Source organism: Amblyomma americanum, chromosome 5 (genome assembly GCF_052857255.1).
Source record: "Amblyomma americanum isolate KBUSLIRL-KWMA chromosome 5, ASM5285725v1, whole genome shotgun sequence".
Lineage (NCBI taxonomy): Eukaryota > Metazoa > Arthropoda > Arachnida > Ixodida > Ixodidae > Amblyomma > Amblyomma americanum.
The window spans coordinates 66574932-66591575 of record NC_135501.1 but is presented as its reverse complement, the minus strand read 5'-3'; the positions used below and the strand labels follow the sequence as shown (position 1 = coordinate 66591575).

Here is a 16644-nt window from a genome sequence, read left to right as displayed (position 1 = left end):
TAGCGTCTAGATACAGTGCAACAACAATTTTGACGTTCATTTATTTTACAGATCTTTTGGCGCCAGGTCAAGAGTCCACAAACGAACCAAAATCTAAGAGTCACACACGGACAACCCGCAGCATTAAAATTCTTTAAAAGCCTGAGAGCACCTGACAGGGAAACAGAACATACAGATTTCTAAAGGACACTGAAGGTTATGGTTTGATTCATGAGGTTTAACGTCTCAAAGCGACTCAGGCTATCAGGGACGCCGTAGGTGAGGGCTCCGAGTAATTTCGACCACCTGTGGTTTTCTTAACTGACACCGTAAAGTACACGGACCTTTATTGTTTTGCCTCCATCAAAAGACGGCCGCTACAGCCAGGACAGAACTTGGGTCTCTAGGGGCAGCAGCCGACCACTATAACCACTGAGCCACCGTGGCGGCTCTAAAGGACACGGAAGAGACTTCTTAATCTTCACAATATAAGAATAAAAGGCGTTATGTAGAGTTCATGGCACTTTCTTCTTCAAAGTAGGGAATATGCTTTGGACACTTTATAAGTGATTTTAGTTACCAAGAATAAATTATATTTAGTAACATATTGACACCACGTATTGAATGATGGGAAGAAATTGCTCACAGACCGAAAGCCAAAAGATGCCAAGGCAAACAAAACGACCTCCGATGGGCGCAAATTTGAACCCGTCGCAAAAAAAGTCCTGTCAAACACAGCTATTTGAGCTCTTAACAGATCTTCATGAATCGGTACACGAATTAATATATACTGATGCCATATTTATAGATTTTTCAAGAGCTTTCCATCGCGTTCCCCACATAAGACTAATGAAGAAAATTAACAACCTACAACTGCACCGCGATATCACCCGTTGGATCGGAGAATTCCTAAGTAATCGCTCCCAAAGCGTCAAAATTAAAGAGCATTCATCGAGCAGTTCACGAGTCATATCGGGAGTCCCACAGGGATCCGTTTTAGGGCCATTACTATTTTTAATTTACATTAATGACATAGCATCTAACATATCATCTAACGTGCGACTGTTCGCTGACGACTGCGTAATCTATAGAAGGATAGTCACCCCCCTTGATGCAGTTATTCTACTGACCGACTTAGTGCGCCTAAATGAATGGTGCCAGCTATGGCAGATGGAAATTAATATCAAAAAAACAATGCTGATGACCTTTTCCACGCGCACTAATATACCTTCTAATGTCTACACAATTAATGAGAATACAGTTGAAAGAACGGATTGTTTTAAGTACCTAGGTGATTATCTCAGTGCTGATTTAAGCTGGAACACCCACATAAATCACATCACAAACAAAGCATTTAAGAAACTGGGACTCATCAAACGTCGTCTATATCTTGCCAACCCCGAGACAAAGCTTCGCGCGTATACTACACTCATAAGGTCAGCTTTTGAATATGCATCTTTAATATGGAGTCCAAGTAGCGTTTCATTAATTAACCGTCTTGAGTCTGTGCAAAATAAAGCTGTGAGGTTCATCCTTTCTTCATACTCACCGTATGAAAGTGTGTCATTATTGAAGCAAACTATCAGTATTCCGGACCTTATCACTCGACGCAAGTTCTCTCGTTTATCGTTTTTTCATTCCTTGTACTACGATGGCTCCCCGTTCACAGCTGATCGCATCGCCCCTGCCCATCATGTTTCATCCCGGTCTGATCATTCCCACAAAGTGCTACCCATCTTCGCACGAACACTGAAATATCAAACATCACCCTTACTATTATCTATGGCAGAGTGGAACTCGTTACCGGCTGACATAGTTTCTGAAACTGAGCTATCACATTTCCAAACAAAACTTTCATCGCACCTTGGACTACAAAATTCACCGTGATATTTTCAGTATTGTTGAAGCAATACTTATACCTATGTATCTTTCAGCGACTGCAGTGATGTGTGCATGCAATTTGCATATATAGTTATTCTTTGTATTTGTTAACTACTATGTGCCAATAATCTGTATTGTGTTGTTTTCATGCCCTCCCCCCCTCCCCCTATGTAATCCCACTTGGGCCTTTAGGGTATTTAAATAAATAAATAAATAAAATATTCTGTACCGATACTGTCTCATGAACTAGTCTGGGAGCATTACAAAAGACACAGCCGCACTCAAAGACCTCACGGGTAAGTGTGGTGTTGGCTAGCCTGTGAGTGTCTATGGTAGCAATAAAATGTCTCATAGAAGATGCGGGTTTCAGTTTATTGGGAGTGTGGGGAGCCTAGAATGCATTTTTTTTTGTTCGCACCTAGTCTGTATTAGCGACAGAACCTGGTTCTTGGATCTGCTATTTTGAACGATCACGTCGCGCACCTGCTTCGATGTTCCTCGCGCCGAAGATATAACTTTTCCGTACGTGCTAAACGTGACGAAAAATCTGGGCGCAGTCCCTCTCGTCTATTTCTTGATGTCCATAAGGAAAAGCTCCTCCTTTCCCATGCTAAGCCAGAGCAGGATCTAGAGACTTCATTTCAAATTGCCATTATGCCCAGCTTGTAACAAGGGTAATCGTGCGTGGTTTAGGGCCTTCCGGAAGTTTTCCTGCGCCCACTCCGACAACTGCTCAATGGTTGAAAATGCTATATGTATTCGGCAATAAACTCCTTTCATGCACCGTTCCCACCCACAGTTATCTATGAACCATGTCAGTCTCTCATTTAACCCTCCGTGGTGTCCCTCTTACGCCACAGAGGGACTAAAAGGAACTGCATAAATGCAGTACCAGGCGGAGCACCACGACTTCTGTTTCGACCTCATACATGACCCATTACAGGACTGCTCTTCGCACCTCTCTAGCTGGATGCGCCCCAGAAATAAAAATGCGCTCACAAAGGTGCCATATCCAGGCAATAAGCATATGGTAAGCCGCATAAGGAAGGATATTTATGTGCAGCGTTCACCAAAGTTTAATGAACGAAGCAAATCTCAAATCTTAAAGTGCGAAATCAGGCATGGGAATAGGATCGAATGCAGTTATTAAGAGACAAGCAGGGCGATGTCCTTAAGCAGTATCCACACGATCGACGAAATAGCCGATTTCAGCCGCAGACGGCACGCCAATTGACTCGACTACATCGTCCTTGCGTCGGCGACGGGCGACGCCGGCCGGGCGTTTTTTCCTGTCAGTCTGGAATGGCGGACTGCTGGGTTCCTAGAATTAGAACTCTCAAGTCTAGTAACAATAGTATTTTTGTTGTGTCTTTTTACTTCTGCTGGGGCGCTTTTATGCCAACAACGCGGCGCGATACCCGGCGTGCAGTTCTAGTGCCTGTGTCGCTCCTTGGGTGACGCTAGGAGGGCAGCGCGACGTGAGGAAGGGAGGGAGGAGGGCTACGAAGAATACGCGGACTACCAGGTGCTAGACTACGACAAATTTCCAGTATGTCCGTTCTGGCATCTCCTCTCACTCGGCCATCTGCACGATCGGTACAATCAGCACGTTATTTTTCACGTCACCTTATTTCCGTTGTTGGGCCCTCATTATGAGTTCCTCTTCAGCAACAAAAATAGCAGAGCTGAAGTCACCATGGAATTCTACCTGCGCTTTTAAACGCCCCGAAGTACTCACGACGCTCATAACACAGACATCTAGAGAAATGAGCACCGCACGCCTATCGAAAGAATTAAGTAAAACGTAATGATAACGGCACGATGAACGAGGACAAAAGTAGAACAAAAGGACAGGACCAGAGCTGCTCCTCCCGTGTGTGTTCCACTTTTGTCATCGTTCATCGCGCCGTTCAAATTCCATCTTCAAGCATGAGCCAACTAGTCCAAGCAAGAGTTTTACTTCAAGCAAATAAAGCCTCAAAAGAATGCAAAGAGCGAAAGCTTCTGGTGAGGATAAGGAAACTGCAGATCTACTCACAGACGGTTGGAACACAACGTTATGCGAGCGCACAAGGCTTCTTTGTCATGAACTGACTTGTAAGTGCTCCAATACGATAGAGGAGTGGAGTCACGTTAGTTTTTTTAAATTCTGAGACCCATTTTGAATTCATTATTGTGTTGTGTTTAATGGCATGTAGGCAGCAAAGGTCTTGATGCGCAAATTTTTGAATCCTGAAACAGAAATATTGCGCTGAAGGCACTTATATGTTTGTCGGTGTGTAATTTTATCTTTCCTGCTGTGACACTACCAGGCCACTTTAGAGCTGCCTCAATCCTCACAGTATGGTACTGCCTAAAGGGCAATGATTGCCTTGCCTCTCTTATCATCTCTCTCCAATAAGGGTCATTCCAGATCCAGTGACCCTTAACCACCCTCCTATGCGCCACAGTCCTGACTGCTGCCTTGTCCAGTCGCTTTTCGGCTACTGGGGCTGAGAGCCAGAGTTTATCTGTTGTATGCAAAGAGGAGGGGCAGGCAAAGTACTCCACTCATATGACTAGCATCTGCTCTTGAGGAAGGGCGCGTTTTTTTGTTTTTTCAAGCGATGTTTATTGCCGCAGGGCAAAAAGGTTATGAAATGAGAGGTGATTAAGATGCTTAAATAAATGAAAAAAGATGGGCTGATCTAATGAAATCAAGAGTAAACGATGATATGGACCCGTTGTCCAGGCAATATAGGAGTCCGTATTGTCCGGGCGCATTTTTTCGTTGATGCATTGTTTAGCATAGCCTAGCACTAGGGTCACTTCGCCGGGACCAGACAGGGACCCAGGACCAGCTGTTGAGATCCATCAACTCTCGGCGTTCTTCGTTTCCGGCGAAGAACTACTGCGGTATCGGGACTGCTGCAGCAAGCTGGATGATCTGATTTTACTCTAAGCCATCGCCGTATTATAAAAACACAGGTGCCCTCAATTGTTATCCAAATGAATTCGGATGTGGCTTGCCATTCAGGATAGAGCAGAGCCGTGCTGACGTGAAAGTATTGCCACGAAGTGTGGGCGCGAAGCAATCCGACTTTAAAGTATCTGACCGCATTTCTGCTCTGAAAGCAACGCTGTAACTTATTTGGAAAACGGCACTTACGGTAAGTGCTCATGAATCCACAGCATACCGCCTGGCACAGGTTTTCCAGGAATAAAGAGCTTGTAGTCTAGGACAAGCATTTGTGTGGTGGCGCTGAAAAAAGGAAGAGAATGTGAGAGCACTACATCGCAAGTAAATGTAGGAGTGCATCTGATATTAGCATTGGTTACAGATTATTCGTTTAAATTGAAATAAAACTATAAAACACACAATTTCGCTTTTGTGGTACGAGTAACGCCGCCGCACACTCGGTTAAAAGTTTTCGCAGCATGGCTTCGGAGATATTAGATCCTTTTCAGTGAGGTTTGAAAATTCTGCAGCATTTTAAAAGAGCGAAGCTTCCCACTTAGACACTGCTTCCTGATATCAATTACTAACGAAGAATCAATTTAGAGACAAAACTGCGAGTGAAGATGCAAGAACCTCCTTTTTTGCCAGTCTATTGGCTTCTAAATTCCTTGTAAGAGAGTAGCCTAACACATGCGGCCATGTGAAGAATAAAGGATATTTTTGATGGAACTCATTGTGCTCTAAAAAAGAACAAACTTGCGCCCACTAAAGCGCTTCTACAATCCGGCGAGGTAATTGCCTATTGTACTACGATTGAAAGGAAATGGCGCTGATATTTTGCGTCAAAGTGCTAAGCCAGCACAGTGCGGACAATGGCACAGCGCGAAAGGCGTAAAAACTAACTCAGGTAGAAAATCGAGGGAGGGTCACAAAACACAGCGGAAATTGGAAACCTATCACGCACCTGCGTTGTACAGGCCTCTATGCAATAAAATGAGACGTCTCTGGTTGCGCTCACCTGTTATACTTCATGTACGCGTGAAAGTTGCCTTCTGGGTTGGTATGACGTATTTGATTCTGAACTCCTAGTCGTTTGAATGAAGACAGAATCAACTCGCTCTCTTAGTGCGCGGCCAAGGTTCAATTTCGTACATTTAATAATGTTATAATTTAATGCCGGGGAAGCTGGGTGCACGACCACCAGATAAGAAGGGAGTTCAAAAATTTGTTACTAGAAAACGCACTCGTGGAACGTAGCCACCGTAGGACACAATGTACTGCGAAGTCTGCTTGAAGATAAACGGAAAAGATAGCGTGTGACAAGGCAGCATAAGCATGTGACGCAGCGTCTCTACTAGGGCATATTGCTAGCTTTTCACCGAAATACAAATGGATCTGCACGGTGTCGGTGCAACATAAAAGGGCGACCGTAGCACCCTTCTACTAACAAAATCATTGACGCACTCTCCCAGAGAAATCGTAGAATTATTCCGAAAAGGCTAAAAAGTAAATGCAACGACTATAATTGCATAAAGAGTCAAATGCAGTACCACCAGCAAAGATAACCGAATGTCTGGTCGTCTCATTTAGCATTAACCCATCTGAATCCCCCACGAGCGCAGACCGCTGCTTCGTTTAACATCGTTTCATTGCAGGTTGTAGCATTCTGCAGTTGGACATTACAACTCGAGCTTTAAAATGGTACCGTAATTACCTCTCGCAGCTCTGAGTTTATATATCTTTAAAAGTTAAAAATTTCGTCTTTGCGTACTATCTACCGGTGCGGACTGTAAAGTATTTTTTGCTCAGGATTGTTGAATATGTCATGAATTTCTCAACGCTTTTGCTATTTCGGGGTATTTTGGTACGTTCTATGTGTAAGCACGTAGACTTTTGTGCTCTGATGACACCTCATGGTTCTGCGGGCTATGTACCGGCTGTGGAGAGTGTTGTAAAAACAAAACTTTTTTCAGTGGAAATGGATGGTTTATGGGAGTTTAACGTCCCAAAGCGACTCAGGCTATGAGGGACGCCGTAGTGAAGGGCTCCGGAAATTTCGACCACCTGGGGTTCTTTTACGTGCACTGACATCGCACAGCACACGGGCCTCTAGAATTTCGCCTCCCTCGAAATTCGACCGCCGCGGCCGGGATCGAACCTGCGTCTTTCGGGCCGGCAGCCGAGCGCCATAACCACACTCTAAGAAAAAAGGTTGTGAGAAAGGGGTAAAAAGGACTTTTACCCTCTTTAGAGGACCCTAGGAATAACTTTGCACCCGTTAAAAGCACGCTACTGATCACTTACCCCCTTTTAGAAAACTTACACCCTACTTACGCTCTCTACCAGTGTTGATAACTGCGCGTCCTTTCTTGCCCCCAAAACAGCGGGGTGATTATACTTTGCTCGCATGCCGCGATGGGGCGCTCGTGGAGAATTTTGTGTGAAGTGCCTCGATGCGCGTGGCGACTTCACAGAGGGACGGGAAAGAATTTATATAATGGTCGATTTCTCAAAATACATCAAGTAAAAAGATTAAGCTTAGCAGTCTACGCTCAAAACGGAATTCAAATGCTTACATCTTTTTTTCGTATAGACTGTTTCTAGTACGACTAAAAACATTCCATGCTTTAATTTGACATGATGCGGCGATCAGCTCCAACGCTCACGTTCTATGCGCATTTATTCTGTGTCCGTTTTAAGCAGTGCATATTTCCTCCTCGCGCTCAGCTGCACGTAATGCCAAGATCGGCGGGCCCTGATTTAGTGTCATGATTAAACTTGCACCATAAGCTCACTCTCGTCTGTAGGACAGTCGTGCTTTACATAATACTTCATTTTATGTTACGAGTGATAACGCAAATGCAATTTGCCCTTGACAGCCTTGCTGTTAACAGGGCTGGGGGTGAGCCCTAGGTAATCTTTTACAAAGGAGCAGAAATAGGGAAATGCTGAGTGGCGCATACACAGATGAACCTACTGATTTGTGGGAAGGAGTCTTGGGTCCTCTGACGCTTTCTCCTCCTCCCTGGCAATGGAATTTTTTGTTTATTTCTGTGTAGCTACCTGACTGACAGATACCAATTTACAAGCTTTAATGGACATTCTTCCATTCTAGAACCGATTGCATATGGTGTTCCACAAGGTTCAATCCTGGGACCCCTGCTGTTTATAATTTATATTAATGATATTGTCCTCATACCAAATACACCCGATATTATACTTTATGCAGATGACACCAGTGTGTTTTTTTCAGGAAAACAGTTATCTACACTAGAAACCCTCGCGAACACCTGGCTACATGAGCTTTCATGCTGGCTCCGGATAAACCAAATGCAATTGAACGTTCGGAAAACAAAGTACGTAATGTTTAAGCCGCGAAATAAACCTGAAAATTTTAATATCCAGGTCAAGTACCAAGACTCAGCCCTTGAACGCGTTTCCATTTATAGGTTCTTAGGTGTCCTATTTGAGGAAAACTTAAGCTGGACTTCTCATATAAATAAGGTTCACACAAATATCTCTAGATCTCTAGGCATTTTGTATAAAGTGAGATATTTGGTTCCCAGCTCTATTAAACGTCAGTTGTATTTTGCTTTAGTACAGTCTCATTTACATTACTGTCTGTTAATCTGGGGCACCACTACCAAGACAAACTTGCGCAGGCTTGAGATATTGCAAAAACGAGCTCTGCGTTGCATAGAAGATGTAGGTCCGCTAGAACATACATACCCATTATTCTTAAAACATAATTTACTCAAGATAAACGGACTGTTTCAACTAAAGCTTGCATATCATATATATCATTAAGTCACCCGTGACCCAGTTTCCTTTTATGCATTCTACTTCCCTAACAAGAAACCTTATGATTTCAGGTATAGTCACTTTCAAATGCCTCTGATGAGAACGAATTATGGTATGCAGCACATTGATTACATAATTCCTGATTTACTTAATAAACACCCACGTATTATGGAACTTCTGCAGCAGCCTCGTTCCCCCCGTAACTTCAAGAACAATGTTAAAATGTAACTTCTGTCCCTGTCTCCTCCATAAAGTGTCCAGTTTCTAGTTTTTTTTTACTCGCTGGGTGTATGTCCAGGTTCGCTATTTTTGGTTTTGTTGTCCTAAAGACGTAGGAGACATGCGATGCGGTTTTCATTGTTTTTGGTTTGCGTGCTATTTCTCCCCTTGCCTGTATGTTAATTCTGTGTATCTCATTGTTTGCTATGTCAATTTTTTTGTTTTGTCCTAGAGACATTTTAGCTATGCGTTGTTGTTTCCTTCATTTTTCATTGCATTTGTGTTAATTATGTGTAACTCATTGATCCTTACATATAATTCATGTAGTACGTATTCGATGTTGTTACTTTTCTTGTTTTGCTTTGTGTATTTTGCTGTATAATTTGCCACCCCCCTGAGCAATGTAACGGGTGACGGGGCCACGTCAGGCAAAAAATGAATTGCCTTTTGTCCCGTCACCTCTGACAAATTGATGTCAAATAAACTTCAAACTTCAAACTTCAAAATGACTTTTGAATGCTATACGCCAAGAGAAAAACAGAAAGCAGAAAACGTGCTTGTCATAAATAATTATGGTGTAATCAATAAAAGAGTGCTCAAACTTTGTTAAAGCTCACATTTCTCATGCACACTCGCAAATTTCTGTAGCAAGGGCTGGACAGGAAAGGGGAAAAGGAAGGCGCCTCTGGCCTCGTGTCACTGCAGCAATTAGTCCAAAAAGTTTTTTGTCGCGAGTCCGCTCCTCCAGATTTTTAATCCGCTTTGTGCTGCTTCATTCTTTCGGCGAAGTTCCTGGTCTCGCCGATGTACGACGCCGAGCGCTATTGTACTCCAGCGCAGAAAGCTCTTGAATCATCATTCAGACGCGAGGCAATGTTAACACTTCCTAGGAATACTTGTCCCCTCTTACATACAGGGTCTACGTTCAGTGACCCGGCGGATGACTAACCGAAGGCGGGATAGAGCAACGGACGCGCAGCTCGGGAGCCACGCTAACCCCTCACCGTGCTGTCCTTGCTGTCTATGCACAGCGCTGACTTCCTGCTCACAGGAGTACACTCAAGGGTTTGAAGTTATCCCGCATTAGAAGCTTTTCGACTGATTTGCTAATGCGAGCGCAAGTGAGCGTGAATCCTAGACACACGTGTGAACACTGCAAGAGCGTTGTGAAACTTATTTTTTATTAAGTATGCTTTTTGACTGAGAAAATTTCACTACGTTCAGGCCAGCGCACAAATTTGCGTCCCACATCTTGTGGACCATCTCTACATGCACATTTTATCGATTATATGTGTGTGTGTGTGTCTAAGGCCTCGTAAATATGAGTAAACTAGTACCTGTATTTTTAGTGTACATTGGCTTGATTTGCTCTCCTGTGACAACTACAAGCTTACATTTGCTTGATTTTGATATCTGGCGCATTGTCTTGGCCGTTATTTAATAATAACGCTTGGAAGATCTTTCAAAGTATGGATGGTTCATGGTTTATGAGGGTTTAACATCCCAAAGCGACTCAGGCTGTGAAGGATGCCGTAGTGAAGTGCTCCGGAAATTGCGACCACCTGGGGATCTTTAACGTCCGCTGACAGCGCACAGTACACGGGCCTCAGGAACTTCGCATCCACACAAATTCGACCGCCGCGGCCGGGATCGAACCCGCGTCTTTCGGGTCAACAGCTGAGCGCCATAACGACTGAGCCACCACGGCGGCTTTAAAGTATAGAAGATATGACGATACGTACCAGAGTTGTACGTAACGCATTACATGTAATTGATTACTTGTAATCAGCTGCACTTTCTTGCAATTTTGTGATTAATTTGTTACTTTTTTTTCAAACGGCAAAGTTCCAGGCAATTCAATTACTTTTTCTGTAGTTGATTACAGGTAATCAGTTCCTTTTTTCCAAAAAAAAAAGCTGGAGCCGAAGGTACTGCTTTCCTGACGGCAAGCAGTTTTCTTTGTGACCGAGCGACAACAGACCGGTTGCCGAGAAGCATCGCGCACGATCATGTCCGCACCACAACCGGGTCAACGCCGTCTTCTATGGGAATTCTCCTCCCGAGAGGTATCACGTGACCGCTCCGTAGCCCCCCCCCCCCCCCCTGTCTTGTATGATGGCGCCGCAGCTTACCTCTCATTACACCCAAAATCGACGCAAGGTGTTCTAAAAGTGATCAGTGCGGCCGCTAATCGCTTCGCGAGAAAACGTAGGAACGTTTTTGACCGCAGCTTCGAAAAACAATTGCCCTCGGAAATTAAGAGCGTAGAACAAATCATTGAAAACTAAACATTTTGACAGATTTGTCTGTCTGGTTGGGTTTGAAGACTTGTAATAAACTGCACATCTCCAAACAAAAATTTTAATTTTTGGTTGGAACATTCCGAGGACTCCGACCATAGAATCAACTTCGAAGAAACCCGCATCCTGGGAACCGAAACAAATTACCACAAAAGGCTCCTTCTGGAATCCTGGCACATACAAACCACCCCGAACAACATCAACCGCACAAAAGGAAACCTGCCCCCAGTATATGCCCAGGGACTTCGCTCTTCAACTCAACAAAAAAAAAAGTCGCCATTGACCGCCTCCCCACAGTGCGACAACGTGACTAACAGCCTTAACGCCCTCTCTCCTTCCACCATGCCTTTCGCACCACCGCTGTCATTCCTTTGACCCCCTCCTCCCCTCTATACTTAAAAGACACTAGCTACAGCCTACAGCCCTCAGTCACCCCTGATGAAGGAGCCGAGTCAGCCTGGAAACGTTCGGTTAAAATTAAAATTTTTGGTTGGAGATGTGCAGTTTATTAAAAGAACAAATCATCAAGCAAGCTGCTGCAGTTCACTGCAGTCTGAGTAAATTTTTGTCATGGAACTATAAATGTTGGGAGGAAAGTAACGGAAGAATAACAGCCTAGTTTTCAGTAATTGTTACGTTACTTTTCTGAGGCTGTAATTCACCCCGGTATTCATATACATTTCTGATGGAGTCATTTCAATTGTACTCGGTTACTTATTTTCTGTAAGGTGTTGAAGAATGATATATAACGGAGCTGTGTCAACTTTTAGTTTTCTTTCTAGCAATAGTATAGTAGCGATTGTCGTACATATAAGAATTAGCAGAAACAGAATCTGAAAACAGGCTTTTTCCGCTTAAGTGCGTGCACTTGCTCATTTTCTAACTTATACGCAATATTTCAAATAACTTATATTAAAGCACGCTTGCACCACCTTCATAGTGGCTGCCATTTTAGAGACGAGAAGCGCAGAGCATATGTACATTCGCGATATTTCCTACCGCACACTTTTTTTAGTATTCAGCCGTCAAGAAAACAGGCGATTTTCTGTTCGGACAGTTAACCAAGGAATTTTTTACATATGCGCAGAAGCAAGCACCCGGCCGGGAAGGGCCGCTGCACGTGCACAACAAGCGTACCTAAAGCCGGTAGAATGTCTCCGGTATGCTAAATTCCTCTAGCAAGAAAGCATACGCGGGGGACACGCGGAATCCGGTCCGGGGAACAAAAAGAAGAGAAGAAAAAATCTGCCCGCAGGAGGAGGGAAGCGCGACCTGTCATGGCACTGCCTGATACTGGCAGCTGCTGCAGGGCGCAGCATGCACTTAGCGTCTCTGGACAGAGTTTGTCATGCTATCTGCTGTCCGACTCTGTACCTGTGGTGTGCAGTCGCTGAGCGAATAACGCGTTTCGATAGCCTGCCAACAGGCTAACTTTGCGATGACGCCGTATCAGTCCTGGTAAGTACGGTCGACTGTTTATCTGCTTATATTTTGTAGAGGGCGGGGTGGCGGTGGGGAATTACGCTCATGTACACTTTTAGTAAAACAACTCAATTTTGCCCTCGCCAGTTCGTGGATCTTAGAAGAGATATTAATTGTCATGGTCCAAATTGTGCAATGCACCCTTATATTCCCAGCAATAAGTTGTGGATACGAAGCAATTAGCTGTTTTCGGCACAGTCGCCTTTCTTGAACTCTTGGCGGCGGGTGTACGCTTACAAATGCATGCGACCTCAAGCATGAGTGCAGCTAATGTGGCCTTTGAGCTTCAGAAAGTGAGTCCTACTTTCTTTCAGAACCTTGATGATTGCTCTGAGTGGTTGAAGTTTAAAAATTGATTGAACTGGAGTACAAACCTTTTTTATGATGAGGCCCAAAGCCATATGGCATCTTTTTTCCACATGCAGCTGAGTGGCGCGGTCAGGATTTTCTCTTCTTTTTAATGCAGAAAAAGGGCCTGTTTTTTCCCCCGAGCTCGACCATTAGCTCCATGCTGCTATGGTCCTGTTTAATCTTCACCAAACATTGTTCTATCGCTATTTCAAGTCACTTAATCCTGACGAGAGTTGACAACTTGCAAAATAGACCATTTGCAGAAATGTGTAAGTCAGCTTCTCAGCAAGGCTTTTTTTCCAATCAAAAGGTCTCGTTCCCGGACGACACTCTCGCATTTTTTGTGGAAACGAAAAGAGTGAAGTTCCCTCTTCATAGCAAGCTCGGGAATGTCGCCAGTTTACTTCAAAGTGGCCTGGAGAGAGCCATCAAGAGTACAATTGTACTCACGCAGTCAACCTTCGGTAGCACTGCAGTAGAGGCTAGGCAGGAAATAGAAGGGAATGGGCCTTTGTTCCTGTGCGCCGGAAGTAGTGAGCTACCTCACGCTAAACTTTCTAAAACTTTTCTACTGAACAACACCGTCGCGCTAACTTCCTTCCCTTCCCGCTCCCCCGCGCACTCCTAGCCAGTACAAGGAACAACCCACTCCCCACTGCTCTGTGACGAAGGACGGTATCCCTCCTTTTTCTGCCTACACTCTGCTGCAGGCAGTGGGCGGCCATCCGGAGTTTTCATTCGCTCGAAGATTGTGAGTGTGTCCTCTGGGTTCGAGACATTTACCAGTCTTCGTTATCACTTCCTGTTCTTGCCACGAAAGGGGAGATGGGTTAGTCGGTCCCGAAATAGATTAAGGGGATTCCAACCTTTTTCTGAAAATGCGAGACTGCTGTCTGTAAACGAGTACTTTTGGTCGGAAGACATCCTTTTGAAGAACCTGACTTATATAATATTCCAAGTTGTTGCAGAAAGAAACGCACTATCTCAGTGCACATACGCTTTTGTTGCGCGCAGGCGGCAAAAATTCAGCCACAATTTTGCTAGCTAGCGCCAAAAGCATAACTGGACAACAGCTGAACAAGAGCTCACTTCAGGTCATTTTTGTTTGCAAAAAAATGTTCCATGGTCATAAACTGACTCTAACTAAATGGTAGCACCACTGCATGCACGAAAGCAACGGGGTGAGTGAAGACGCCCTGCTTATCATTTTACAAGCGTCAAATATCCTTCGGAACGGTTTCTTATGTCTTGTAGATTTCAGCTGCAAAATCGGGCCCCTTTGAATCAACGCCGAAAGAACGCTGTAATTAAAAAAAAAAACTAGGCCATTTACGGAAGTGGGAGCTGCGCTCTATACTTCCACTGCATGTGAGATATGTGTACTGCACACCAAATGTAGGAGCCTTCTAGTTTGGTCTAGCTGGTGGGGCATGCATGTTCTTCAATCAGTGCCATGAACGATTATGCAATGATTTTGTATCCAGAGCTTGTGTTGTTCATTCTTTTACTTATTTCTTGGCCTGTACAGCATGCTCGCTTGGAAAACACCGCACATAAGCCTTCGCGCTTCAGACCAAATTGTCGCAGATTAAATTTTGATCTCATGATTACAATTTATGCGTTAATTGTGTGTACTGCCCCTCATGTTTCAAGGATTTCTTTTTGTCACACAGGTTCGCTTGGAGAATGGATGCCATCATGACGTTGACAGAAGACTGCTGAGTTATGCTGCCATTTTAAATTCCATAAGAAATAAACCCTGTCGTGCATACTGGTGTACAATCACTGGAGTCCGAAACTGCACTCTGAAGTGCAGCACGGCACGCCACAATCTTATCGCACTAACACGAACATAACCAGGAATGTGGGAGAGAAAAACATCTGTGAACTTGATGGCAGTGAGGTGCTTATCATGCCTTTTCAGCAAGCAGCTTTGTTCTGTAGGTGTATTGTAATGCTGCGTTTGGTTTTGATGTGTGTAATACATTAATGTAGATGCACCATTACCGACACCTACAAAGTGAAGTGGTTTGCTTTACAGGCCCAAAAACGGTCTTACTTTAATAACAATGGATGCCTAGTATCAAAGCGAAAGTGCCTGTGCCCTACATTCGAGAAGTTGTAACAATACACTGTAATATGGGATACATTCCTCTGGACGGTAACGTTACCCGTCCAAAAGAGACGTAAGGATGCACCTAAAAGAGCAGAACACACACTTTCAGAGCAATGTTATGCCCACTGACGTGGTGCAAAGTTGCACCATAGAAGCGTTGTAAAAAACTCTTAAGTAACAATAGCCCCTGCGAGGGTAAGCTTATGCTTACGTTACCCTTCCTAACATGGCGTAAAGGTGCACCTGAAAGAGGAACCCATATGCTCTTGCAGAGCAATGTTACGCTCATTGATAAGGTGCAAAGTTGCTCTGTAGGAGGGTTGTAATAAGCTCATTAGAAAGGATTAACTGTAGCCTTTGCGAGTATAAGTTTGCGCCCTGGGATTGAGCATAAGCTTAGTCTGAGTGGGCGCAAACATGCACCAGAAATTGAAGCATATGTTTACACTTTCATGGCCTAAGCGTTAGTCTTTCTGAGGAGGGGTAACGTTAGTCATCAAAGGGTTATACTTACACTTGGCCAGACGGAATAACATTACCCCGATAACAGCCTAAACATTACACTGTGCGCACTTAGGCCCCCGACGAAGGTGTACCGTTACACCAAAAGGGGGTCGCCACAGCGTCAGTGGCTTTACCCCCTCAAAGGACAAAGACCGCTCCTTTTTTTCTTAGAGTGCACTCAGCCACCGCGGCGCTCAGTGGAAATGGAGTCCTGTGGAGTATACACCTTGTGCGGACAGGATAGCGGAAGTCACGGTACTACCAATATGTCGGTACTCACGTGCCAATGTTTTCTCTGGCCATGGTGAACGCCCACTCCTTACCCGATGTGGCGAGACGGTTGGCAATGCCTGTTCGCTCCCATTTGAACTTGCCAGCATCGGGACGCACCAGCTTCCACAGGTTTTCATTCTCGTTTACGAGTTCCGTCTCCGTACTGACCTGCGCAGTGTACACCGTGTATAATCTCCAAAAACTGAACACGCAGGATTATGAGCAATGCATGCAGCTACTTTGCATCTCCTCACGCGCTTAATGACTTCAAACGAAATGGAGCGCGCATTAAAGGGGTGCTTTCTTTGCACACAGAATCGTATTCTCTATCGTCCGACCAACGCCTTCTGTAACTTCGAAGCCTGCGCCCAAAAATTTGACACCACTTTCTTGCGGCGGTCGCCACCCGCCGCCGCCTCACCGCTTTCGTAGTTAACATCAATGTTGAACAGAACCCAATCGCTTGTCATCGCCATTTGCTGCATTGTATGAAAAGTTTTGTTACTCCAGTAACTATACAGCTGAGAAGAAAGGTCAGGTGTTGCCGTTCCTTGCATGTGGCGATACATACATTATGCAAGTAGTTCCGTGTCATTTAGAGGAAGTAGTTCGTGCCAATGTCATATAACATGGTTGAAAAACCTGATCATGGGGTCGATGAGTTTGTATTTTCCTGAAATTCCTGAAATCATTTTCCCAGAATGTCGAACGAAATCAACCTGGATTGATGTGAAGCAAAAGCGAGGCTGTGACTATGACTACTAGTCTAGTAGCCTATAACTATGACAATATGACTACTA

The 16644-nt window shown here is 44.4% G+C and overlaps 1 long non-coding RNA gene across 1 annotated transcript; it reads left to right on the top strand.

Moving 5' to 3' along the window:
- The first annotated feature begins 12490 nt into the window (after window positions 1-12490).
- On the top strand, window positions 12491-14722 carry LOC144134759 (uncharacterized). The gene is made up of 2 exons (XR_013315245.1): window positions 12491-12576; window positions 14625-14722. It is a non-coding gene; the product is annotated as an uncharacterized LOC144134759 (long non-coding RNA).
- Window positions 14723-16644: the final 1922 nt, after the last annotated feature.